Source organism: Hyaena hyaena, unplaced genomic scaffold (assembly GCF_003009895.1).
Source record: "Hyaena hyaena isolate Hyena2069 unplaced genomic scaffold, ASM300989v1 scaffold_3, whole genome shotgun sequence".
NCBI classification, from domain to species: domain Eukaryota; kingdom Metazoa; phylum Chordata; class Mammalia; order Carnivora; family Hyaenidae; genus Hyaena; species Hyaena hyaena.
In genome coordinates, this window is record NW_024080635.1 from 1,744,674 (window position 1) to 1,772,138 (window position 27,465).

General features: G+C 42.4%; 1 protein-coding gene across 3 annotated transcripts in view; it reads right to left on the reverse strand.

Moving 5' to 3' along the window:
• ZBTB8A (zinc finger and BTB domain containing 8A) overlaps window positions 1–27,465 on the reverse strand; it is a 71,264-nt gene that overhangs the window by 22,796 nt on the left and 21,003 nt on the right. The window contains exon 3 of one of the 3 annotated variants that reach the window (XM_039234107.1): window positions 7,519–7,787. The exons of 1 other annotated variant lie outside the window; for it this stretch is intronic. The gene's annotated coding sequence lies outside the window, so the exon portion shown is untranslated. Of the gene's footprint in view, window positions 1–5,821; window positions 5,906–7,518; window positions 7,788–27,465 lie in introns of those variants that run through there. One more of the 3 variants, XM_039234130.1, reaches the window with a different exon arrangement.

Sequence of the window (27,465 nt, forward strand, 5' to 3'; positions counted from 1 at the left end):
TCGGATTCTGTGTCTCCCTCTCTCTGCCCTTCCCCCTTTCACTCTCTCTCTCTCTCTCAAAAAAAAAAAAAAAAAAAAAAAAAAAAAAAAAAAAAAAAAAGAAAGAAAGAAACACCTGGAGCCCACAGAGGCTGGAAGGGGTCTCCTCTTGAGCCTTCAGGGGGACATGGCCCTGCCAACACCTTGATTTCTGACTTCTAGCCTCCAGAACTGAAAGAATATATTTCGGTTGTTGCAAGCAACCGAGTTTGAGGTACTTTGTTATAGCGGCTCTAGGTAACTAGTACACACTGCATGAAATTGCGAGTATTTAACTGTTTTTGACCAATTAAAACAGTACTTTCATACAGTGGACCTAAACTCTTGATTTTAAATGAACTGATGAAAGGGAAAATATTTATTTCTGTATTAACAGAAGAAGCTACAGCCATTTATATGTTGTGATTTTAGGGGTAACTGGGTGGCTCAGTTGGTTAAGCGCCCGACCTTGGCTCAGGTCATGATCTCACAGTCCGTGGGTTCAGGCCCCGTGTCAGGCTCTGTGCTGACAGCTCGGAGCCCAGAGCCTGCTTCAGATTCTGAATCTCCTTCTCTCTCTGCCCCTCTCCCACTCACACTCTGTCTCTTAAAAAATGAATAAATGTTAAAAAATTTTTAATAAAAAAATAAAAGCTGTGATTTTAATTTTTTCAGTAGATGTTTTCGTTTTCCAGCCTGTAATACAATTACCCTTCTGTTACTCATTATTCTATTCTGACCCCTCCCTCTCCTCATTCAATACATTTTTTCTGGTAATTGCTCCTCACAACTTTTCTTGAGAGGATCACTTCTTCACCTCTTTCAGTTCTTATGGTTTGGGAAATACTGACTTGACTCATCACTGCAGAGGTCAACCTGTGACCAGACCTGACAAATCGGGGCACTGCATTCCCATGGCCAGTTCCCGGTGGGAGGATGCACACACCAAACAAGGCAAGCAAAGGAGGTTCAATCAAAGTGAATCCTAGAATTTTTACAGGAGCAACTGGAAAGAAGACCATTCCTATGAGGACAGAGGCCTGGACTTCTATATTGTAGATGTTGTACCATCACGACAGAGCTTCCATGAGAAAGAGCCAACCCTGAAGCAGAGAAAGGCCAAATCCCACCAACATCATTCTGTTTCCTAGGTTGGTAATTTCTTTTTCTGGAAGGGGTCAGACAGGAAATATTTCAGGATCTGTGGGTATGAAATTATTATTTATAATAAATATATATTTTTTAAATGTTTTATTTATTTCTGAGAGAGAGAGAGAGACAGCATGAGCAGGGGAGGGGCAGAGAGAGAGGGAGACACAGAATCCGAAGCAGGCTCCAGGCTCTGAACTGTCAGCACAGAGCCCAATGCGGGGCCCAAACCCACGAACCGTGAGATCATGACCTGAGCCGAAGTTGGATGCTTAACCAACTGAGCCACCCAGGCGCCCCTATAATAAATATATATTTTTGACTTTGCCAATGGTCCCCAGCTCATTGCTTCTCAAACCCTTATAATTGCCTAAGCAATAAGAGCAATAATAGCATCTTTTAAAAGAATGTTGATTTTTTTGAGAGAGAGAGCAAGTACATGAACATGGAGGAGCAGAGAGAGAGGAAGAGAGAATCCCAAGCAGGGTCTGTGCTGTCAGCACAAAGCCAGATGCAGGGCTCGATCTCACAAACCGTGAGATCATGACCTGAGCTGAAATCAAGAGTTGGAGGTTTAACTGATTGGGCCACCCAGATGTCCCTGGGGGCATCTTTCGTTCTCATATTTGGTCTTTCATCCTCATCCTCTGAAATCACTTCAGAGCCATAAAGGTGACATGGGTGTCTTGCTATTCACAAGAAGACTCTTTCAACCACAGCTGAGTTTATGTTAATGAGGTGACTCTTGGAAGTCCCCTAAGATGGGAGCGGGGATGGGGTGGGGGGCGTGTGTGTGCATGCTAGGGGAAGCGACCATTACATTAGATTCATTAGACTAGAGGGTTAGAACTTTCAGTCCCTCCCCGTGACCTCTAGAGAGAGGGGAGGAGCTGGAAATTGAATCAAGCTCCAACAGCCGATGATTTAATCAATCACACCTATGTACTGAAGCGTACATAGAACCCCAGAAGGACAGGGTTCTGAGAGTTTCCAGGTTGGTGAACCAGAATGCATCCACTGGTTGGCCCCAAGCCCCATGGGATAGACGTTCCTACATTTGGGACCTTGCCCTATGTATCTCTTCATCTGGCTGTTCAGCTGTATCCTTTAATATCTTTTGTAATGAACCGGTAATCTGGTAAGTAAACTGGTTTCCTTAATTCTGTGAGCCACTCTAGCATAAACTATGCGAACCCAAGAAAGGGGTGAAGCACAGGTAACAACCTGGACTAGTGATGGGCATCTCAACTGGGGACAGTCTTGTGGGACTGAGCCCTTAACCTGTAAATCTGATGCTATCTCCAGGTAGACAGTGTCAGAACTGAGTTGGATTCGTGTTGGAGAATTGCTTGATGGGGGTGGGGGACCCACACATCATAGTGGGGCATAGCTCTCTCTCACAACTCCTCAGCTTCACCACTATGTTACTCAATTCTGCCACTGGCGCAAAAGCAGCCATAGACAAGAGGAGACGCAATGGGTAGGGTAGTGTTCTAATAAAGTTTTATTTACAAAAATCACCACAGGCTGCTTCTTTTTACCAACCCCAACCCTAGTCCCAGAAATGCCTTAAGCTCTATCTATCCTTGGACTTTCCAGTTACTTGACCCAATAAATGTCATTTTCCTTAAGCCAACATGAGTTGGCTTTCCTTTTATTTGTAACCAGAGAACCCCATTTTATAAGTTATTTCTGAAGATGCTGAATTCTTTGATAAGCTAACTTCCATCTAATTATTAGTACAGCTTTTCTTATTTTTTAGATTTTTTTAGTGTTTTATTGATTCTTGAGAGAGAGAGAGAGAGCACAGGCAGGGGCAGGGCAGAGGGAGAGGGAGACACAGAATCTGAAGCGGGCTCCAGGCTCTGAGCTGTGGGCATAGAGCCCGATGTGGGGCTCAAGCCCATGAACTGCGAGATTATGACCTGAGCTGGCTGGACACTTAAACAACCGAGCCACCCAGGAGCCCCAGTGCAGCTTTTCTCTAAAATCTACTCCTGATTATGAAAGGGATTGAAACTGATTTCATAGAGGAATGATTAATTGATATCCAAGACATTGCCAGTTCTTTTTCAGACATGAAAGTGTTGTGTAAAGTTTTAGAGAAAAGGTAATTCCTTGGAGGAGAGTGGTTTTTGTTTAGTTTAAATTTCAGTAAGATTTTGCTTTCTAGGTGATCTGTAGACATTCCACATGGGCACCAGTATTGTTAAGTGTTGCAAACGGTAGTCACTCTGTGCAAATTTATTTTTTTAATTGTTTTTAAATGTTTTATTTATTTCTGAGAGAGACAGAGAGAGAGAGAGAGAGAGAGAGAGAGAGTGAGCAGGGGACAGTCAGAGGGAGAGGAAGACACAGAATCCGAAGCAGGCTCCAGGCTCTGAGCTGTCAGCACAGAGCCCAACGCGGGGCTCGAACCCACGAACCGCGAGATCATGACCTGAGCCAAAGTCAGACGTTCAACCGACTGAGCCACCCAGGTGCTCCACTCTGTGCAAATTTAAACAGGCGCCTGAGAGTTGATAGGGGAGATGTTTAACAGGGAAAGCAAAGTTGAAAATTGTCTCCTGACTGGAGAGACCCGAACACTGCCTTTGACAAGTAGAAGGAGGAACAGAGGACCTCTGAGAGAGAAGGCTGAGGCTGGGCGGAATGAACAGCAGCGGATTGTGTCAAAGGACAGTCATGAGACTATTCCCTCAAGTGAATAGTTGCCACGTTGGCAGCTGAATCCCCAGTGCCATGTTCTCCAGCCCTGAAAGGAGGCTCTAATTCCAAGACAGGATTAAGAATAAGTTGAAGAGGCTGAGTGAGGGGCGCCTGGGTGACACAGTCGGTTGAGCGTCTGACTTCGGCTCAGGTCATGATCTCACGGTTCATGGGTTTGAGCCCCGCATCGGGTTCTGTGCTGACAGCTAGCTCAGAGCCTGGAGCCTGTTTCAGATTCTGTGTCTCCCTCTCCCTCTGCCCCTCTCCCACTCGTGGGGGAGAAGAGAACAATCAAGGGTGACCCCGAGGTCCACGGCACGGTACTGGCAGAGTGGAGGTGCCCTTTACTGAAATGGGGAAGACTAGGAGAGGAACCTGTGGGGACCTGTCTCTGCAGCTCAGGTTTGGACATGTTAAATTTAACATGTCCTGTTATCGATCCAACAGGAGATGAAGGGTGGGCGGTTGGATATAAGAGCAGAGTTGAGGGAACAGGTCCAGGCTGGAGATGTGAACTGGGAATCCGCATTTGGATGGTATTTAAAGTCATGAGACTAGATGTGGTTACCAAAGGAGGCAGGCCACGTAGAAGAGGTGAGTCCCTGGCCCTCTGACATTTAGGGACTAGGAGGATGAGGAACAAGCGAAGATACCAGAGGAAAACCAGAAAGCCAGGAAGACATCCTGGAAGTGAAGAAAGTGCTTCAAGGAGACGGGGCAGTCGGCTGTGTTCGTTTTAGTAAGTCAAGGACTAAGAGTTGACCACTGGATATATCAGTGGTGTGTGGTGTGTGTTCACATGCGCGTGTGAGCACGTGTGGTGTGTATGTGAGTGTGGCATGTGTGTGTGCACCTATTGTATGTGCATGTGTGTACGTGTGTATCTGTGTCCCTGTCTGTGCTGGGGTGAGTTTCAGGGAGAATGGGATGAGAGGAGCAAGTACATATGACTCTTTTCACAGAATTTTGCTCTGGAGGGAAAGAATAGGCAGATAGTGGTAGTAAGGAGAGGTGGCATCAAGACTGAAGAAGAATTTGAGTATTCTGGAAAGAAACAAGTCACTGAAGAAATACATTTCCAGATGAGGCAGAGAGGAATGAGACTGAGAACACACTAAAATGGTTATTGTTGGAAAGGATTGGTGAGGCGTAGGAGGACAGGGTACCTTCTTCTCTGAGAGAGAAAGAGATCATGAAAAAGTGTACAGATCTCTAAAGGAAGGAGATGATATCAGGGCTCATTTCCGATGCCTCTGATCTCTACGTAAAATAGCATTATCTGTGAAAACGACGAGGATATGGCAAATGTGGTAGATTTACAGTAGTTAATATAAACATGTATATCTGATGTTTAATCTACTCTGATTTATGCTTTCCTCTTAAATCACAAGATTAAAGTATAACAGCATGAGCCCAGCTTACAGCATAGTAATACTCAGTAAATATTTAAGGGATTTCTGCTGGTGAAACTGTTCAATGGATACACTACAGCAACTGACAAGCAGGAGAAACTGCCTTTTTTCTTTAAACTACCCATCTATGGCTGAATACATTTGTTCTTTGCCCTTGTAAGGAATCAGGGGCTTTAACTAAGACAACTGATTTTGGTTTCTCTACTGGTTATTTACCTATTGTTTTTCAGCCCCCAAACTGCCTTTTTATATTCTACTCTGTTCTTTTTTTCTGATTTTCTAAAAATGTTTATTAATTTTTTTGAGAGAGAGAAACAGAGCACAAGCAGGGGAAGGGCAGAGAAAGAGGGAGACAGAATTTGAAGCAGGCTCCAGGCTTTGAGCCATCAGCACAGAGCCCGACGCGGGCCCTGAACTCACGCACCGTGAGATCATGACCTGAGCCGAAGTTGGACATTTAACTGACTGGGCCACCCTGGCGCCCCATATTCTGCTCTGTTCTGATGGGGCTGAGAGTCTGCAAACTATCTTACCCAGGATCTGTCACCAGCTGGCTTCCTGCGGGATATATACAATGACACTCGGAGGGCCGGAGGAAGAGGGAAACTTCCTGCTCTGGCTCTCACAGTTGCTGGTGGTTGCTGTAGCAGCAGTGGGGCAGCAGGATTCTGGGCTACAGCAGCTCAGGCAGATGCGGAATCTTTCTGGTTGTTCCAGCTTTGATGGATGTGGTACCTCTTCAGCGGATCCTGGACTGACTGTCTCCCTGAAAGTGCAGCAGCAGGTATATGCTCATGGGCTCCAGCTTCTAGGGGCATTAGCAGCCTGTGATCCCTCAGGATCATTTCCTTCTTTTGTTTCCCCAGCCCCATCCTCCTTTGTGTTCTTCCACACCTTCCCACACCTGTGTGATTTCCAGTACTAAATTATCTTTGTCCGGAATATCTAGAATGGCTTCTGTTTTCTGGATGGGACTCTTACTATATAAGCTGGGTAACAGAAAAGGTCCCAGGAAACAGACTCTCTAAAATAGGGTTTGGGGATTGGTTTGCTGACTGTTTTGAGCTTGAACAGAATGATGGCTTTACTGCCAATGAAAAATGGAAATACTGGCGATCCATGTCCTGTGGTGGCATTTATGATTACTTATCATCATTTGCTTAGGAGGATGAGGTCCTATTGAAGCCAACACTTTGGGAGACCAAATGGCTGCTGCATTTCAACATGACATTAGTAATGATGACTACAAGGACTCATCAGGTGAGCTGCTTCCTGGAGCACCGGCAGAAAGGAAATGACAAGCTCCAAGCTTTAAACTCAGCTTGGGGCGCCTGGATGGCTCAGTCGGTTAAGCATCTGACTTTGGCTCAGATCGTGATCTCATGGTTTGTGGGTTCGAGCCCCACATTGGGCTCTCTGCTGTCAGCCTAGGGCCCGCTTCAGATCCTCTGTCCTCTCTGCTCCTCCCCCACTCACGCTGTCTCTCAAAAATAAATATTTAATGAGGTGGCTCAGTTGGTTAGGCATCCAACTTCTGCTCAGGTCATGATCTCACAGTTCAGGAGTTTGAGTGCCGCGTCCGGCTCTGTGCTGACAGCTCTGAGCCTGGAGCCTGTTTTGGATTCTGTGTCTCCCTCTCTCCCAGCCCCTCCCCTACTCACACTCCGTCTCTCTCAAAAATAAACAATCAAAAAATTAAAAATAAATAAATAAACATTCAAAAATGTAAAACTCAGATCAACCGTTAGAAAACCAGAGAACTTTGACAGTGGCCTTAAAGGAATCTCTGTGAAGCCACAGTGTAGATATAGCTAAAAATCAGACACTAAATGTAACTGTATGGGTTGTAACTTACGTTGATTTTACATCTGACCAAGTCTCTTACATGTTTGGCACTGATTGTGAAGGAGACCCTGGGACTGGGAACATTTCAATAGATGCAGACACTCTGAGAACCTTGAACTGCTAAATTCCCAAGAGTCTCTCTTGCCAGCAAGCAGCCTCTCCTTTGAGGAGACTAGCCTTCCCTTTCCTGAAGACTCTGTAATAACACACCTGAGGGAACTACCTTACAAGAGGGTGCCAATTTTCCTCCAGACACATCTCACCACCCGTCATTGCCACGGACCATAACCAGGATCAGCATTTCCCAGCAGGATAATGGAAAAAATATCACGTGGGAGGAGATAATTTATAAAACCAAAAATACTGCAAGCGTTTTCTAATTTACCTTGGCAGACACGGGAATATGTTCAGTGATGGATTCTGAGGGACGCCATGTTGAAACAGGCTGGATTTATTCGCTGCACTGGATTTTATGTGTTAGTTCAAACACTTGGGAATGGCTCTAAAAATCTGTTTCAAGGGAAGATCACAACTTGAACTCAAGGGTGGACTATATTCGATGAAGCTGAGATGCCAGAATTCCTGCCATAATGTGGAGGGAGAAACCCAGATGTCCAGACGACACTTCCTTCACTAAGATATTGCAGCTGTCACCTATAGGATGGAAATGACAAAGGGAGATGTCTTCACTGAAATGGGGATGATGAGATTCCAGAGTGGCAAAGGCCAAGCGACAGTGGTTAAATGCCTGAGACAATGTGTATACAATTACCATATATACAGCAGGGGTGGGTCTTTGGCCATGGCTGGTTGACCATGTTGTCTCTAAGAATTATCCAGATGAACAGCTTCCTAAACTCTTAAATTGATCTCTATAATCAAAAACCCAACTAACAAACAAATGCAAAAAAACCCCAAGTAAACAGAAATTCTAGGTCTCTTGGGCAAGAATCTGACTTAGTTTGCCATACGGGGGCATGACAGCCTGTCATATATACCACAGACCTAACTAAACCAATGTACAGACCTGGATTTGTTGAACCTTTGATCAAAGAAGGATAGATACTATACTACCACAAGTACATACTGGAACATTTCCTCCATGTCTCCCTCAGAGAGACCTGAGATAATATCCTGGTAAATAATGTCCTACTAAATGAATGTAAATGAAATCACGTACTCGGATGACTGAAGACTGGGAAAGGGTAATATCTAGACCCTCCAGGGATTGCTAGATATTGGTTCTGAATTGATGTTAATCCCTGGGTACCCAGAACAGCATTGCGACCCACCAGTCCAAGCAGGAGCTCATCAAGGTCAAGCAATAAATGGGGTTCTGGCATGAGTCTATGGCTATCTCCTCAGTTTCTAACGTACAGTTCTAAAAAGGAATTGGCAGGAAGCCCCACATTTGCCTCCTGATCACAGTGTGAGGGCTATTATTGTAAGAAGGAAGAATTCTTAACTTCCTCTCCCTACCAGGACAAACTAAAACAACACTGTATCTCGAGAGGATATGCAGAGATCAATGCCACCAGCAAGGGCTTGAAAGATACTAGGGTGGTGATTCCTATCACTTCTGAATTTAATTTCCCATGTGGCCTCTGCAGGAGGTGGATGGGTCTTGGAGACTGACTGTAGATTACAGTTACTTAGTCAATGAGTAATTCTAATTGTAGCTGTTGTTCCAGATGTGATCTTTTCCAATGGAACAAATCAGCATAGGAGCTGGCACCTGTTAGATACAGCTGTTGACTTGGAGAGATGTTTCTGACTCTCTAATGGATTAGCAAGACACATGAGCAGCAGTTTGCTCTTAACTGTCAGTGACAACGGTTCATGCATTTACGATATCACGCTGACTGAACACAATGAACAAAAAGCAGCAGCGATCCTAGGTACTTCAGTAAGACATCTGCATGCCAGAAGGCAGGAGACAAAGACCCTGAAGACTGAGGGTCCTGCCTCCTCGCTGAAATGTTTAGGGGTCACATGATCTGGGACAAGATGGGATTAGCCCAATATAAAGCGAAAGACACACTGTTCTACCTAATGCCACCCACCACAAAAAGGGAGACAGCAAGCTGGAGGAATCTTTTGGTTTGGAAGCAAGACTATGCCTCACCTAGGGGCTATTCCAACCCATACCCTGAGTAACTCATAAGATGGACAGTTTCCATTGTGGCCCTACCGCAGAAGGCCGAGGCTACAGAGCAAGTTGCTCTGTTACGTAGACCTTATGACACGGCAACTCCATGGTGTTAGAGGATGCTTTACGGCGCCAATGGCCATCCCCAGTAGGGGAATTAAGGCCCTTAGAATTTGGGAGAAAATCCAATACTTCTTGTATTAGCATTCTCCAGAGAAAGGGAACCAAAAGAATGCACACGTGCGCGCGCGCACACACACACACACACACACACACACACAGACATATATATAAAATTTATTACAAGGAATTGGCTCAAATGATTCTGGAGGCTAACAAGTCCAAGAATCTGCAGTTGGCAAGCTGGAGACCCAAGGGAACTGATGGGGTAGTTCCAGTCCAAGACTGAAGGCCTGAGAACCAGGAAAGCCAATGATGTAAATTCTAGTTCAAAGGCTGGCAGGCTTAAGACCCAGAAAGAGCCAATGCTTCAGCTGGAGTCCAAAGGCAGAATAAAACCCAGTGTACCAGCTTGACATAGACAGGCAGGAGGAAGTAGTTTCTTACATGGGAGAAGATCGGCCCTTTGTTCTATTGAGGCCTTCCACTGATTGGACGAGGCTGACCCACATTAGGGAGGGCAATCTGCTTTACTATCAGTTTCAATGTTAAATGCATCCAAAATCATTCTCACAGAATCACCCAGAATAATGTTTGACCAAATTACCAGGTACCCTGTAGACTAGTCAAGTTGACACATAAAATTAACCATCATACCTCTCTACCAAATAACTATTCTCCTTTTCAAAAAGAGAGGCGCCTGGGTGGCTCAGTCGGTTAAGCGTCCGACTTTGGCTCAGGTCATGATCTCACGGTTCGTGAGTTCGAGTCCCGCGTCGGGCTCTGTGCTGACAGCTCAGAGCCTGGAGCCTGCTTCAGATTCTGTGTTCACTCTCTCTCTGCCCCTCCCTTGCTCATGCTCTATCTCTCTCTCAAAAATAAATAAAACTATAAAAAAAAAAAAAAAGCTTTTGGAATGCCACCAGACCCTCTTATTAGAGCTTGATGCCTGACCATGGACATCAAGTGGCTATGTCTGAGTTGCCTATTATGGGTGTTACTGATGCATCAAATTATACATCTGGGCATGCGCAGGAGCACTTCATCACCAAGATCAAACATTATGAACTGAACAGGTCCTGCGTCCACAAATAAGTTCACGAGCAGGGGGCCCACGCCACAGCTCCCACTCCTAGTACACCGCTGCTTTCCCACCACTCACACATACAGCTGTTGGGTACCCTGAACTGGCTGACTGAGGAAGAAAAAGTTACAGCCTGTTTTACAGACGATTCTGTACAATATACTGGCACCAGCAGGAAGTGGGGGGCAGAAATATCATAACTCCAATCGGAAGTGCCCCTGAAAGCCACTGGGAAGGCAAGTCTCTCCAGTGACTATCTGGCTGTCCACTTTGCCTCGACAAAGAGACAGACACAGGCACAGGTTTTACCTTGATCCGTGGACAATGGCTAACAAGTTGGCCAAACGATCAAGGATTTAGAAAGAATTGGATAGAAGGATTGATGGACATGTGAGGAAGAGGCATGTGGAGAAAAGGCAGGGGGGATATGCCTCTTGGAGTGGGCACAGAGTATAAAGTTTTAGGGCTCAAGCGAATGTTTAATAAAGGGTGCCCAGTGCAGAGGAGGTTTTCAGAAATCAGGTGGACAACGCAGCAACTTCTTACTTGACACATCCCCAAAAGCAAAGGAATCAAGAGCAAAAATAAACTATTGGGACTTCATCAAGATTAAAAGCTTCTGCATGGCAAAGGAAACAACCCACAAAACCAATAGGCTACCAATGGAATGGGAAAAGATAGTTGCAAATGACATATCAGATAAAGAGTTAATATCCAAAATCTATAAGGAACTCACCAAACTCCACACTCAAAAAACAAACAACCCAGTGAAGAAATGGGCAGAAGACATGAACAGACACTTCTCCAAAGAGGACATCCAGATGGCCAACAGACACATGAAACAATGCTCAGCATCCCTCCTCATCAGGAAAATACAAATCAAAACCACACTGAGATACCACCTCACACCAGTCAGAGTGGCTAAAATGAGCAAATCAGAGAACTCTAGATGCAGGCGAGGATGTGGAGAAACAGGCACCCTCCTACACTGTTGGTGGGAATGTAAACTGGTACAGCCCCTCTGGAAAACAGTGTGGAGGTTCCTCGGGAAATTAACAATAGAACTCCCCTATGACCCAGCAATAGCACTGCTAGGAATTTACCCAAGGGCTACAGAAATGCTGATGCATAGGAGCACATGTACCCCAATGTTCATAGCAGCACTCTCAACAATAGGTAAAACATGGAAAGAGCCTAAGTGTTCATCAACAGACGAATGGATCAAGAAGATGTGGTTTATCTATATGATGGAATACTGGCAATGAGAAAGAATGAAATCTGGCCATGTGTAGCAACATGGATGGACCTTGAGGGTGTTATGCTTAGCGAAATAAATCAGGCAGAAAAGGACAAATATCATACGTTTGCCCATATAGGAAGATTAGGAGGAACTTAATGGAGGACCATGGGGGAGAAGAAAGGGGGGAAATGGTGGGGAAAAGGGAGAGAGGCAAACCATGAGAGACTCTTGAATGCTGAGAACAAACTGAGGACTCATGGGTGTGGGGGGGAGGGGGGAGATGGGCATGGAAGAGGGCACTTGTGGGGATGAGCACTGGGTGTTATATGGAAACCAACTTGACAATAAACTATTTGTAAAAAAAAGAAAAAAAAGAAATCAGGTGGACAAGATGATCTGTTCTGTGGCTGTCAGCTAGCCTCCTTCCCTGGCTGCCATGAAGCTTGCCATGTGCTCTGCCACCCAGAAGCGGCTCACCTGATAAAATGGTAGACTAACCAAGTGAATATTCCATTATGACCCATCTGGGGGATGAGAGCCTGAGAGATAGGGGTGTTACCCAAATGGATATGGTTGGAGTGTCTGGGTGGCCCAGTCAGTTAAGCAGCTGACTCTCGATTTCAGCTCAGGTCATGATCTCATGGTTCGCTGAGAACAAGCCCTGAGTTGGGCTTGGTGTCCATGCTGACAGCTCACAGTCTGCTTGGGATTCTTTCTCTCCCTCTCTTTATGCCTCTCCCCCTTTCGTGCATGTGCACTCAATTTCTCTCTCTCAAAATAAATAAATAAACTTTTAAAAAACCCTGCAAATGGATATAGTATATGCTTTTAACCACTGACCAATACATAATACTATTTTTTCCATAGCTAGAATACTTACTTCTAGAAATCAGGGGATGGAATTGCTTTCACTTTTATCTCTAATAACCCATTTACAGAATTTTTGCTTTCTGTCCCTGCCAAGGACTTAGCTCCCAAGGCAGGAATGCTTCCAGCAGGGAAACATCACATGATTCTAATAAATTTGATTATGGCTGACCTAGAAGAGGAATTAACATCACCCATTTTGGGCGTGGGTGAGGACTTTTTTTTTTTTTTTGGTACAAAGGATAGTTACATATTGTAAAACAGACTCGTGAATTTATTTAGAATTTTAAAGATGAGAAGAGTGATGTATATAGATGTCAAGCTGTCCAGAAGGTGGACTGTGCTGGTCATGTCGTCTCTCAGCTGAACATCTGCCCTGCTCTACTCTACTCTCTGATGGAACTGGAATTCTGCAAATGACATTTCCCGGGCTTCCTTCCTTGCAGCTGGCTTCCGGTTCAATCCTTTTAAATTTTTTTTTTTTAATGTTTTTATTTATTTATAGAAGAGAGAGAGAGAGAGAGACAGCGTGAGCATGGGAGGGTCAGAGAGAGAGGGAGTCACAGACTGAAACAGGCTCCAGGCTCTGAGCTGGCAGTCAGCACAGAGCCCGACGCGGGGCTCGAACCCACGAACCGCGAGATCATGACCTAAGTGAAAGTCGGACGCTTAACCGACTAAGCCACCCAGGCGCCCCCAATCCTTTTAATAGGAAGCACTGATAGGAGGTCAGTAAAAGGAAAAGAAGTTTCCTGTTTTACAATTGGTGTTAGCCAAAAGGCCAAGAAGTGATAAAAATGTCCTGTTTGGGGCAGTGGGGAGGCAGCGGGTGGCTGCTGGCTGGTGTAGTGGCATGGGGTACGTGATTCTGGACTCCAAAGCCTTTCTATCCTTCGGACTTTCCATTGCTGACAAAAGTGGCATCTGATTGGCAGATCCAGAACTGACTGTGACAGCATCAACCACACAGCAGCCAGCACAGGCTCGTGGGCTCCAGGTCGGGGGCACAGCAGCTTCTAATGTATGACTGGAATCCTTCTCGCTCCCTCTGGGCCCTCCTTTCCATTTTGCTGTTCTGGCCCTTCTTAGACTTTTGGAACCAATTTCATATATTAAATTCCCTCTCTCTGAAATACCCAGAGTGGTTTCTGTTTCTGAGTAAACTCTGAACTGATAACATTTCTAGGGCCAAAAATAGATAAATCAGCTGTCTAAGGAAAGGCTCTATCCCAAGACGTGTGCTTCTGGACAAGTGACATATAATCTTTCCTCTCAGCGTCTCTCTTACCTTTTATTTCTTAGAAACAATTGTACCCAATTAGAAACTGCATTTATTTTTGTTCTCAACTTCTTTAAGCAAAAATTTTTTTCAATGTTTTATTTATTTTTGAGAGAGAGAGAGAGACAGCGTGAGCAGGGGAGGGTCAGAGAGAGGGAGACACAGACTCCGAAGCAGGCTCCAGGCTCTGAGCTAGCTGTCAGCACAGAGCCCGACATGGGACTTGAACCCACAAACCGTGAGATCATAACCTGAGCTGAAGTCGGACGCTTAACCGACTGAGCCACCCAGGCTCCCCTCTTTAAGCAAAATTGTAAACGCTCACCAAAGCAGAATAGATAATATAAGGAGTGCTCAGGTATGTACTATCCAGCTTTAACACTGATCAGTTTCGCTGACTTTCTGTCTCCTCTCTGCCCCCACTTTTCTCTCCAGAATAGTTAAAAATAACATCACAGGCATTAAGTCATGTCACCCATGAGTTTTCAGGTGTACTTTTTTTACATGATCCTCTTTCCATGTCTGTTATTATACTTGGGCCTCTGTGATCTTCTGTGTACACAGCATGCCTCTCTTCCTCAGCACAGGATTCTTCTTTTTCTTTTGGGCACTGCCTTCCACAATTTGGGGCTTCTGTTCCTTGCTGGCCTCACTGACCCCCCTGGACACATGACCAGGCTGGTCAGTCCGAGTCCTGCTTTGGTTGTGTCATGGAAGTTAGAGAATGAAGGTCTCACTACAGGCCTAGAACTATAAAAAGTTGCCTCCAACAAGTGAGAACCCCACCTGAGAGTGATGCTAACTCAGGGGAAAGCCAGACAAAACTGTTTTAGACACACTCCTGGTACCATTATTCTAACTTCTAGACCCAGCTGTGCCTAAAGCCAATGCTCTGTCTAGATTTTTTGTTACGAGACCCAATAAATTTCCTTATTTGAGTTTTCTATATTTGAGTTTCTATGATGTGACCAAGAATCATTTATTCCTGATTTGTGCCACTTTCCAAGGCTGCAACTGCAGCCCATTCAAGAATAGTCTATTTAGGGGTGCCTGGGTGGCTCAGTCGGTTAAGCGTCCAATTTTGGCTCAGGTCATGATCTCATGGTTCGTGAATTCGAGCCCCGCGTCTGGCTCCACACTGATAGTGTGGAGCCTGAAGCCTGCTTCGGATTCTGTGTCTCCCTCTCTCTCTCTGCCCATTCCCCACTTGTGCTCTGTCTCTGTCTCTCTCTCTCAAAAATAAACATTAAAAAAAAAAAGAATAGTCTATTAGCAGAGAGAGGGGAGCATGGGTGGCTCAGTTGGTTAAGCATCAGATTCAGCTCAAGTCCTGATCTCAAGGTTCGTGGGATTGAGCCCTGTGGCGGGCCCTGCACTGACAACATGCTCAGGATTCTCTCTGCCCCTCCCTTGCTCACGTGCGCACATCTGTCTCTCTCTCTCTCAAAATAAATAAACATTAAAAAATACTAACGGAGGTGGCTGGATGGTTCAGTCGGTTAAGTGACCAGCTTCAAAATTTTTTTTAATGTTTTATTTATTTCTGAGAGAGAGACAGACAGCGTGAGCAGGGGAGAATCAGAGAGAGAGGGAGACACAAAATCTGAAACAGGCTCCAGGCTCTGAGCTAACTGTCAGCACAGAGCCCTATGCAGGGCTCAAATCCACGAACCGTGAGATCATGCCCTAAGCCGAAGTCGGACGCTTAACCGACTGAGCCATCCAGGTGCCCCTAAGTGAGCAACTTCAGCTCAGGTCATGATCTCACGGTTCCTGAGTTCGAGCCCCGACATTGGCTCTGTGCTGACAGCTCAGAGCCTGGAGCCTGCTTCGGATTCTGTGTCTCCCTCTCTCTCTGATCCTCCCCCACTCGCTTTTCTCTCACTCTGTCTTTCTCTCAAAAATAAATAAGCGTTTAAAAAATTTAAAAAATATTTAGCCAAGAGAACACATTTTTTTTTTAAATATTTATTTATTTCTAGGAGAGAGAGAGAGACAGCGTGAGCAGGGGAGGGTCAGAGAGAGAGGGAGATACAGACTGAAACAGGCTCCAGGCTCTGAGCTGGCAGTCAGCACAGAGCCCGACGCGGGGCTCGAACCCATGAACCGCAAGATCATGACCTAAGTGAAAGTCGGACGCTTAACCGACTAAGCCACCTAGGCGCCCTGAGAACACATTTTTATAAGTGGGAACATTAACTTAATGTAATCAGTGTGATTTAGGTGACCATATCGCTGAAGCATAGTTTCTGGTGTTGCTATATTGCACTTGTTTTTCCCTCCATATCCGCTGAAGTCCTGCTATCCCACAGGCAAAGTTTCCTTCAGCTTGATTCATTCACACTTGTGATCATTTCTTTGCAGGCTACCGTAACTTTTATGATACCTTCCACGATGTCAGAAGTCTTCCACCAATCTCTAATTAAAAGCTGATGAGTTTTTGGAAGGTGTTTCCCTGACTCAAGCCACTGTAAAACACCCATTTCAATGCAAAGTAATATTTGTGTTTAAAGTCTCACAGTCACTTTAGCCTTAACACTTGCATACATGTGATACGTCATTATGGGTCAAAATCATTCAGCAAAACGTGAAATAATAATAGGGGCGCCTGGGTGGCTCAGTTGGTTAAGCATCTGACTTCAGCTCAGGTCATGATCTCCCGGTTCGTGGGTTCGAGCCCCACATCAGGCTCTGTGCTGACAGCTAGCTCAGAGCCTGGAGCCTGTTTCAGATTCTGTGTCTCCCTTTCTCTCTGACTCTCCCCTTCTTACGCTGTCTCTCTCTCTCTCTCTCTCAGAAATAAATTAAAAAAAAAAAAAACGTGAAATAATAACAGAAGGTGAGACCATGGCCTATGAACACAGACAGATTAGTGAGGTCTCCCAGACTCAGGAACAATCTGTTAAATCAGCTCTCATTAGAGCTACCTGTGTTGAACTGGCTCACTTGCACACAGATCCTTGAGCACTTGTGAAATAATGTGATTTCCAGAAGTGGGGTTGCTGAGTGGGTACACAGATTACCTCCGCAAAACATCGTATCAATTTATCTTAACCAACACCATTTGATAGTGTCTTTTTCCTCCAACACTTTCATTAACTCCAGCTATTATCCTTTTAAAGTCCTTTCCCATCTACCCTTGGAGGAAAATATCAGGAAGATATTAATAACATTATTTAACATTGTCCTGGAAGTACTAGCCAATGAATTGGGCAAGATAATTAAATATACAGTATGAATACTAGAAAGGATGACACAGTCATCAATGTGTCACCAATGTTATCAATGACACAGTTATTGATATTGCAGGTAATATTACGCAGCTTCAAAAGTGGGGCTCCTGGATGGCTCAGTCCATTAAGCGTTTGGCTCTTGATTTCAGTTCAGGTCATGATCTCAGGATTGAGACCTGCATCAGGCTCCACACTGACTACGGAACCTGCTTAGGATTTTCTCTCTTCCTCTCTCTTTGCCCCTGTGCCACTTGTTCTCTCTCTCTCTAAAATAACTTTTTAAAAAACTAATGCAAAAGTAAAATTAGAAAACTATTTTCCTGGATTTTTTTTTTTTTATTTTGGAGACAGAGAGAGAGAGATAACATGAGTAGAGGAGAGGGGCAGAGGGAGAGAGAGAGAATCTTAAGCAGGTTCCACATTGAGTGCAGAGCCCGATGTGGGGCTTGATGCCACAGTCCTGGGATCATGACCTGAGCCAAAATCAAGAGTCAGATGCTCAACCGACTGAGTCATCTAGGTGCCCCTAGAAAACTATTTTCTAAAGTAAAATTCTTGGGCTTTTGCCATGTTGGAGTAACTGGAACTAGACTTGGCATTCTGCTATAAACAATTAGAAAACTGAATAAAATAGATGAAAATGTTCATAGGCAATATAAAACAGGAAAAGTGGGACCATGATCTCTGAGAGAAGGGACTCAAATGAAGTAAGCTAATCACTACGGCTTTCTGGATACAGGGAGGGGAAATCAAAAGGGATGGAACGAGGGTGCCTGGGTGGCTCAGTTGGTAGTAGGGCATGTGACTCCTGATCTCAGGGTTGTGAGTTGGGAGTCCCATGTTGGGCGTGGAGCCTATTCAATTAAAAAGAAAAAACGGCGGGGAGAGGGAGAGAGGGTACATCACAGACTGAACAGAGTTAGTGTTCCTGAGGGCTGTGGTACCTGGAAGTTGTAGGGTAAAGTGGCAGAGGAGGCATCTCCACAGGCAAAGAGGTCAATAAACCTGTATTTTACCTCTGTGCTGAACACTAATCCATGCAGGTGTAGTATAAAACTTCAGGAGTCTCAGTAAAGAACTACCTTGGGCAGAAAAATTCCCAGAGCCCACAAGGAGTTAGAAGACAATTGAATTTTGACCAGCCCAAGTAAGAATTCTTTGCTGAAAACCCAGGGCATTAAGTAGAGAGCCCAGAACAGTAACACCTTAGTAGAAAAACTGACTTAACTCAACAGTATTCTAGAACTGCCCCAAAAGCTCAAAAACAGGCCTCAAATCATCAAACTGATCCCTTAACAACTAAACTAACAAGTAATCCAAAATTTGAAAGTCTTTAAAGACAACAAAATTCAGACCCTCAAAAACACTTTACTTTGTCCATCATTCCACCAAAAATTACTAGACATATGAGAAAGAAAAAAAGAAAAAGAAAGGTCTTGCTAAAATCAGAAGAAAAATCAGTTATTAGAAACAGACCCAAAAGGGGCGCCTGGGTGGCTCAGTCGGTTAAGCAACCAACTTCGGCTCAGGTCGTGATCTCAAGGTTCGTGGGTTCGAGTCCCGCATCGGGCTCTGTGCTGACAGCTAGCTCAGAGCCTGGAGCCTGTTTCAGATTCTGTGTCTCCCTCTCTCTCTGACCCTCCCCTGCTCATGCTGTCTCTTTCTCTCTCTCAGAAATAAATAAAATATTAAAAAAAAAAACCTTTTTTTTAAGTTTAAAAAAAAAAGAAAGAAACAGACCCAGGAATGAAAGAGATGCTAGACTTAGGAAACAAAGATGTAAAAACAGTTATTATACATATACTTAAAATGTATAGAAAAACATGAAAACATTGAGATATAAAAATAATCAAGTAAAATTCTTAGAAACAAAAAATACAATATTTGAAATAAAAAATTCATTAAATGGGCTTAATAATAGCAGGTTATGGCAATCCCTATCAAAATAACACCAGCATTCACAGAGCTAGAACAAACAATCTTAAAATTTGTACGGAACCAGAAAAGTCCCCGAATAGCCAAAGCAATCTTGAAAAAGAAAACCAAAGCTGGAGGCATCACACTCCCAGACTTCAAGCAGTATTACAGGCTGTAATCATCAAGACAGTGCAGTACTGGCACAAGAACAGACACTCAGACCAATGGAACAGAACAGACAATCCAGAAATAGACCCACAAATGTATGGCCAACTAATCTTTGACAAAGCAAGAAGGAATAGCCAATGGAATAAAGACAGTCTCTTCAGCAAATGGGGCTGGGAAAACTGGACAGCGACATGCAGAAAAATGAACTTGGACCACTTTCTTACACCATACACAAAAATAAACTCAAAATGGACGAAAGACCTAAACATAAGACAGGAGGCCATCAAAATCCTTGAGGAAAAAGCAGGCAAAAACCTCTTTGACCTTGGCCGCAGCAACTTCTTAGTCAACACATCTCTGGAGGCAAGGGAAACAAAAGCAAAAATGAACTATTGGGACCTCATCAAAATAAAAAGCTTCTGCACAGTGAGGGAAACAATCAGCAAAACTAAAAGGCAACTGACAGAATGGGAGAAGATATTTGCAAATGACATATCAGAAAAGGGTTACTATCTAAATTCTATAAAGAACTTATCAAACTCAACACCCAAAAAACAAATAATCCAGTGAAGAAATGGGCAAAAGACATAAATAGACACTTCTCCAGAGAAGACATCCAAATGGCCAACCAACACATGAAGAAATGCTCAACTTCATTCATCATCAGAGAAATACAAATCAAAACCACAATGAGACACCACCTCACACCTGTCAGAATGGCTAACATTAACAACTCAGGTAATGACAGATGTTGGCGAGGATGTGGAGAGAGACGAACCCTTTTGCACTGCTGGTGGGAATGCAAATTGGTGCAGCCACTCTGGAAAATAGCATGGAGGTTCCTTAAAAAGTTAAAAATGGAACTACCCTACAACCCAGCAATTGCACTACTAGGTATTTATCCAAGGGATACAAGTGTGTTGTTTCAAAGGGACACATGCACCCCAATGTTTATAGCAGAGCTATCAACAATAGCCAAAGTATGGAAAGAGCCCAAATGTCCATCGACGGATAAATGGATAAAGAAGATGTGGGGTGTGTATATATATATATATATGATAATGGAGTATTGCTCAGCAATCCAAAAGAATGAAATCTTGCCATTTGCAACTATGTGGATGGAACTAGAGGGTATTAGGCTAAGGGAAATTAATCAGAGAAAAACAAGTATCATATGACTTCACTCATATGAGGAGTTTAAGATACAAAACAGATGAACATCTGGGAAGGGAAGCAAAAATAATATAAAAACAGGGAGGGGGACAAAACATACGAGACTCTTAAATACAGAGAACAAACTGAGGGTTCCTGGAGGGGTTATGGGTGTGGGGACGGGCTCAATGGATAAGGGGAATTCAGGAATTTACTCCTGAAATCACTGTTGCACTATATGCTAACTAACTTGGAAGAATATTTTTTTTTTAATGTTTTATTTATTTCTAGGAGAGAGAGAAAGAGAGAGAGACAGCGTGAGCAGGGGAGGGTCAGAGAGAGAGGGAGTCACAGACTCTGAAACAGGCTCCAGGCTCTGAGCTGGCAGTCAGCACAGAGCCCGACGCGGGGCTCGAACCCACAAACCGCAAGATCATGACCTAAGCGAAAGTAGGACGCTTAACCGATTAAGCCACCCAGGCACCCCGGAAGAATTTTTTTTAAAAAATAATAGCAGGTTATGAATGGTAGAAGAACAATCCATGAATGTGAAGACACAGCAATGGGAATTATCAGGTGTGGAAGAAAAAAAGAGAGAGATTGACAAAAATGAACAGAGCCTTCGTGACATATGGAACAATATCAAATAGTCTAATACGTAATTGAAGTTTGGGAAAATGTAGAGGCAGAAAAAATATTTGAAGAAAAGATGAGAAACAGAAATATGCTTTACTATACATCAGAGGTTGACAAATGAGTATTTTTTGCCAAAAGGCAAAAAAGGCAAAATAGTAAGTACTTTTTTAGGTTTAGACGCTAATGGTCCTTGTTGCAACAATTGAGGTCTGCCACTCTAGCACAGAATAAGCCATAATGAACATGTAAATGAATGGCTGTAGTTTTACTTATAAAAGCAGATAGGGATCCAAACTTGACTCTAAGGCTTTAGTTTGCCAAGCCCTGTTATATATGAAGTGGTGTAATATGTTATGAGTAATAAGTAAGATGCACATTGTGATAAGGGATAATGCATATACTGTAACATCTAGAGCAACCACAAAATCTAAAACAAAGAGATTAAGCTAATAAGTTAATAGTGAAGATAAAACAGAATACAAAAATTACTCAACATTCTTTAATGAGGATAAGGATAAGGAAAAGTCAGGATAAGGAAAAGTCAGGAAAACAGAGGAAAGAAACAAAGACAGATCACATAAACAGAAAACAGAAGGATGGTATATTTAAATCCAACTATGTTGATAATTATATCAACTGCAAATATTCTGAACTACACTTAAAAAGATTATCAGACTGGATGAAAAATGACCAGTCAAATATATGCTGTCTATAGGAATGCACTTTAAATATAAAGATACAGATGTTAAAAGTAAATAAACGTAGGGATGCCTGGGTGGCTGAGTCAGTTAAGCATCTGACTTTGGCTCAGGTCATGATCTTGCAGTTCATGAGTTTGAACCCCATATCAGGCTCTCTGCTGACAGCCCAGAGCCTGGAGCCTGTTTTGGATTCTGTGTCTCCCTCTCTCTCTGCCCCTCCCCTGCTTACACTTTGTCTCTCTCTCTCTCAAAAGCAAATAAACATTAAAAAAACTTTTTAAGCAATCAATTGTTTAAAGAAGTAAATAGCTCTAAAAAAGTATACCATAAACACACTAACTAATGAGAGCTGGAATGGTTATACTAATATCAGATAAAGTAGGCTCAAGAAAATACCAGAGCTAAAAAGATATTTTATAATTAAAGAAAATACCAATGCATTGAGAAAATATAACCAAAAGTATATATGCACCTAATAACAGAAGTTCAAAATACAGAAAGCAAAAACTGGAAGAAGTGAAGAGAAATGCTGAAATTCATATTTATTATTGTATATTTCAACATTACTCTCTCAGTAATTGATAGAAGGAATAGCTGGAAAAACTGATAAGGATATAAAATACTTGACCAACACTATCAACCAATTTGACCACACTGACATTTATAGAACATTCTACACAACAGAAGCAAAATACACATTCTTTTTAAGTGCATTTCAGAAATTTACCAAGATAAACTATAGGCTTGGCCATAAAACAATTTTTTAATATATTTAAAGGATTGTCATCATACAGAGTATATTCTCTCCCCACAGGGAATTAAATTAGACACCAATAGCAAATGAAAGTCTCCCAAATTTTGGAAATTGAAGATTAAACTTTCAAATAACCTAGGTGTAAAAGAAATCATAAGCAGTATTAGAAAATTTTTGAACTGCATAAAAACACAACATATGAAAATTTGTTGTTTGTAGTTAAAGCAGTATTAAGAGGGAAATGGATAGCTTCAAATGCTTATATTAAAAAAGAAAAAAGATCTAATACCTAATGAGTTAAGTTTTACCTAAGAAGCTAGAAAAGGGAGATCAAATTAAACCCAACATAAGGAGAAGGAAGAAAATTAAATAAAGATCAGAAATAAATGAAATATGAGGTCACGATCTCTCAGTTCGTAGGTTCGAGCCCGCATCAGGCTCCGTGCTGACAACTAGCTCAGAGCCTGGAGCCTGCTTCAGATTCTGTATCTCCCTCTCTCTCTGCCCCTCCCCTGCTCATGCTGTCTCTCTCTCTCTCTCTCAGAAATAAAGAAAACATTAAAAAAAAAAAGAAAGAAATGAAATATAAACAGCAAGTGACAGAAGAAAAATCAATGAAGCTAAAAGCTAGTTCAATATATCAAATTTCGATATATTGATCAATAGCAATAAAACTGATACCAATATTAATGAAATTTATCAACTTCCAGCTTGACCAATTAAGAAAAAAAAAAAGAGTTGCAAGGGTGGCTCAGTCAGTTAAGCATCCAGCTTTGGCCCAGGTTATGATCTCACAGTTTGTGAGTTTGAGCCTCCCATTGGGCTCTCTGCTATCAGCACAGAGCCTGCTTTGGATCCTGTCTCACCATCTCTCTCTCTCTGCCCCTTCCTCACTCACATGCTTTTTCTCTCTCTCTCTCAAAAATAATTTTTAAAGAAAGAAAGAGAAAAAAAAGAAAAAATTCCCAATATCAGCAATAAAAGAAGGAAACATCACTAAAGGTCCTTAGACATTAAAAGAGCAAAATATTTTGAACAACTTTTTGTCAATAAATCCAACCATTTAGATGAAATGAACACTTTTTTTTTTAAATGTTTATGTTTGAGAGAGAGCGCACACATGCAAGTGAGCAGGGGAGGGGCAGGAGGGGGAATCTCAAGCAGACTCCACACTATCAGCATTGAGCCCAATGCAGGGCTTTCATGAAGGGTGAGATCACGACCTGAGTTGAAATCAAGAGTAGGATGCTTAAGCAAATGAGCCACCCATGTGTCTCCTGAACACACTTAAGAGATATAAACATTCAAAACTGATACAAGAAAAAAAAAGTATGAATAGCCATATATCAATGAAAGAAACTGAACATATAATATTCAAGAAACTGAAAATGTAATTTTAAAATCTGCCCCCACACAAAAAAACTCCAGGCCCAAATGGCTTCAATGTTAAATTACATTAGACATTTAAGTAAGACATAATACCCCTCCTGTATAAACACTCAGAAAATATACAGAGAGGAAATCTTCCCAACTCATTTTATGAGGCCAGTATTACTGGTACCTAAACCAAAAGACACCATAAGAAAAGAGAACTACAGAATAATATCCTTTGTAAACAGAGAAACAAAAAATGCTTAACATTATATTAGCAAATCAAATATATAAAAGACAGTAACAACTAAGGGTTTCTCCAGGAAGGTAATAGAGTTCAACAGTTGAAAATCAATCAGCGCAATGCACCATATTAACAGAATAGATTATAAACAGATGTAGAAAAAAACATTTGAAAAATTCAACACACATTCATGGTAAAAACTCTAGCAAAACAGAAATAGAAGGGAATTTCCCCAGCCTAGTAAAAAGCATTTACAAAAAGCAAAAGACCTGGAGGTCTTGGTCAGTGTAATAAGAGATGAAAATGAAATAAAAGAGAATGAAAATGAAGAAAATAACTGTTATTGTTTACTCATGGCACAAATGAGTAAATCCCAAGAGAAATAATGTACAAAGAAAATCTCCAGAGAACTAGGGTGTCTGGGTGGCTCAGTCCATTGAGCATCCATCTAACTCTTGATTTCAGGTCATGATCTCATTGTTCATGAGTTCAAACCCCATGCGGGGCTCTGCACTGACAGCACAGCTCCTGCTCGGAATTCTCCGCTCTCTCTGCCTCTCCCCTTCCCCTGATTGTGCACATGCGCTCACTCTCTCAAAATAAATAAAATAAACTTAAAAAAAAAATCTACAAAGAGTCTTCTAGAACTAACAACTGAATTTAACAAGGTCACAGGATATAGGGTCAACATATAATAATCAATTCTACTTCTATAAGTTAGTAATGAACAATTAGAAAATGAAATTTAAAAAACAATGCATTCACAAGAACATCAAAAACATGAACCACTTAGGGATCAATTTAATAAAATATATGCAAACTCTGTACACTGAAAATTACAAAACAGGTGAGACAAATGTCAAAGATCTAAATAAATGGAGAGACAGGCTATGCGTATGAATTAGAAGACAAAAACACTAAATATGTCAATTCAAATTATTCAAATTAACCTATGGAGTCAATGTAATCTCAATCAAAATCCAGAAAGGTTCTTTTTGCGAAAATTACCAAGCTGATTCTAAAACTGATAGAGCGTGAAATGGACCTAGAATAGCCAAAATAATGTTAAAAAGAATAAAAAGGGAACTTGCCTTACCAGATTTTAAGATTTAATATAACTACAATGACCAAGACAGTGTAACATTAACATTAGGATAGACACATAGGTCAATGGAATAGCATAGAGTACAGAAATATGCACACAAATGTATTACCAATTGAGTTTTTTAGTCAGGTTCATTTTATCAAATTTTTAAAAAGGTGCCACAATAATTCAATGGGGAAATACTAATACTTTCTTTTTTTTTCTTTTTTTTTTTATGTTTTATTTATTTCTAGGAGAGAGAGAGAGAGAGAGAGCGCACGAGCAGGGAAGGGTCACAGACTGAAACAGGCAGTCAGCACAGAGCCCGACGCGGGGCTCGAACCCACGAACCGCGAGATCATGACCTAAGCGAAAGTCGGACGCTTAACAACTAAGCCACCCAGGCACCCCGGGAAATATTAATACTTTCAAACAAACAGTACCAGAACAACTGAGTATTGATTACAGGAAAAAATGAAACTTGACCCTTACTTTACACAACAATTTTTTTAATGTTTATTTTTAAAAATTTTATTTAATGTTTTATTTATTTCTGAGAGAGAGACAGCGTGAGCAGTGGAAGGTCAGAGAGAGAGGGAGATACAGAATCTGAAACAGGCTCCAGGCTCTGAGCTAGCTGTCAGCACAGAGCCCGACGTGGGCCTCAAACCCACAAACCGTGAGATCATGACCTGAGCCGAAGTCAGATGCTTAACCGACTGAGCCACCCAGGTCCCCCAATGTTTATTTATTTTTGAGACAGAAACAGAGTGCAAGCAGGGAAGGGGCAGAGAGAGAGACCCAGAATCCAAAACAGGCTCCAGGCTCTGAGCTGTCAGCACAGAGCTCAATGCCAGGCTCAAATTCACAAACAAAATCACAAAATCATGACCTGAGCCCAAGTCCAACGCTTAACTGACTGAGTCACCCAGGCACCCCACAAATTTTAACTCAAAATGGATCACAACACTAAATGTAAAAGTTAAATTTCTAGAAGAAAACTGGAGAAAATCTTCAGGACTTTAGGATTGGCAGATTTCTTAGCATACAAAAAGCATGGGCCACAATGAAACACTTGACAAATTCTGATCTTTGAAAGATACTATTAAGGAAATGAGAAGCCACGCCAGGCATTAGGATAAACTATTTGTGATACATATATCTGACAAACACCTGTATCCAAAATATGTAAAGACCTCTAAAAAACCCTCAATAAGACAAACTATATGACATCTTCCAAAAGAAGATATACAAATTAGTAGATGAAAAGAGGTTTACCATCACTCTTCATACACGAAATGCAAATTAAAACCACAATTAAATATCATTATACACACACTATAATAGCTACGACTAGACTAAAAAGACAGACAGTACCAAGTGTTGACAAGAATGTGGAGAAATTGGATCTCACCCCTGTCAGTGGGAATGTGAAATGGGACAGTCCCTTTGTTGAGGTTGGTGGGGGGGGGGGTGTTTTAATTTTACAGAGAGAGTGTATGTGCACAAGTGAGGTAGAGGGGCAGAGGGGGAGAGAAGGAGGGAGAGGGGGAGAGAGAGAGAGAGATTGAGAGAGAGAGAGAGAGCGAATCCTAAGTAGGCTCCACACTCAGAGTGGTCCCTGACTTGGGGCTCAATCCCACAGCTCTGAGATCATGACCTGAAGCAAAATCAAGAGTTGGACACTCAACCGACTGAGCCACCCAGGCCCCCTGGGACAGTTGCTTTGGAAAATCACTTGGCAGTTCCAATAAAGTTATACCTGCTTTTGAGCCAACAAATTCATTCTTAAGTATTTACCCACAAGAAATGAAAACATATATCCACAAAGAGACCTGTCTCAGAGCTGTCATAGCAACTTCATTCATACCAGCTCCAAACTGGAAAGAAAACGTCCGTCGCTCAGTGAATAGCAAAAGTGTGGTTCATCCATACCATGGAATAGTACTGAGCGGTAGAAAGGAACAGACCTCTGATATACACAATGACCTGAATGAATTTCAAAAGCGTGAGCCTCAACAAAAGAAGCCAGACACAAAAGAGTACATATTGTGTGATTCCTATTACACGAAAGTCTAGAACAGGCAAAACTAATCCAGAGTGACAGAATTAGGAGATTAATAGTTGCCTGCGGTTGGGAGTGAGACAGACAGGAGGGTTTAAGTAAAAAAAAAGGCATAAGGGGAGGGAAAAAAGACATCACAGAAAATTCGGTGTGATAGAAATGTTCTCTATTTTACTTATAGGGACCTGTTAACACGTGAATATATGTTAAAGCTCACTGAACTGTACACTTCAAATGGGTGCATTTTATTGTATGTAAACTATATCTT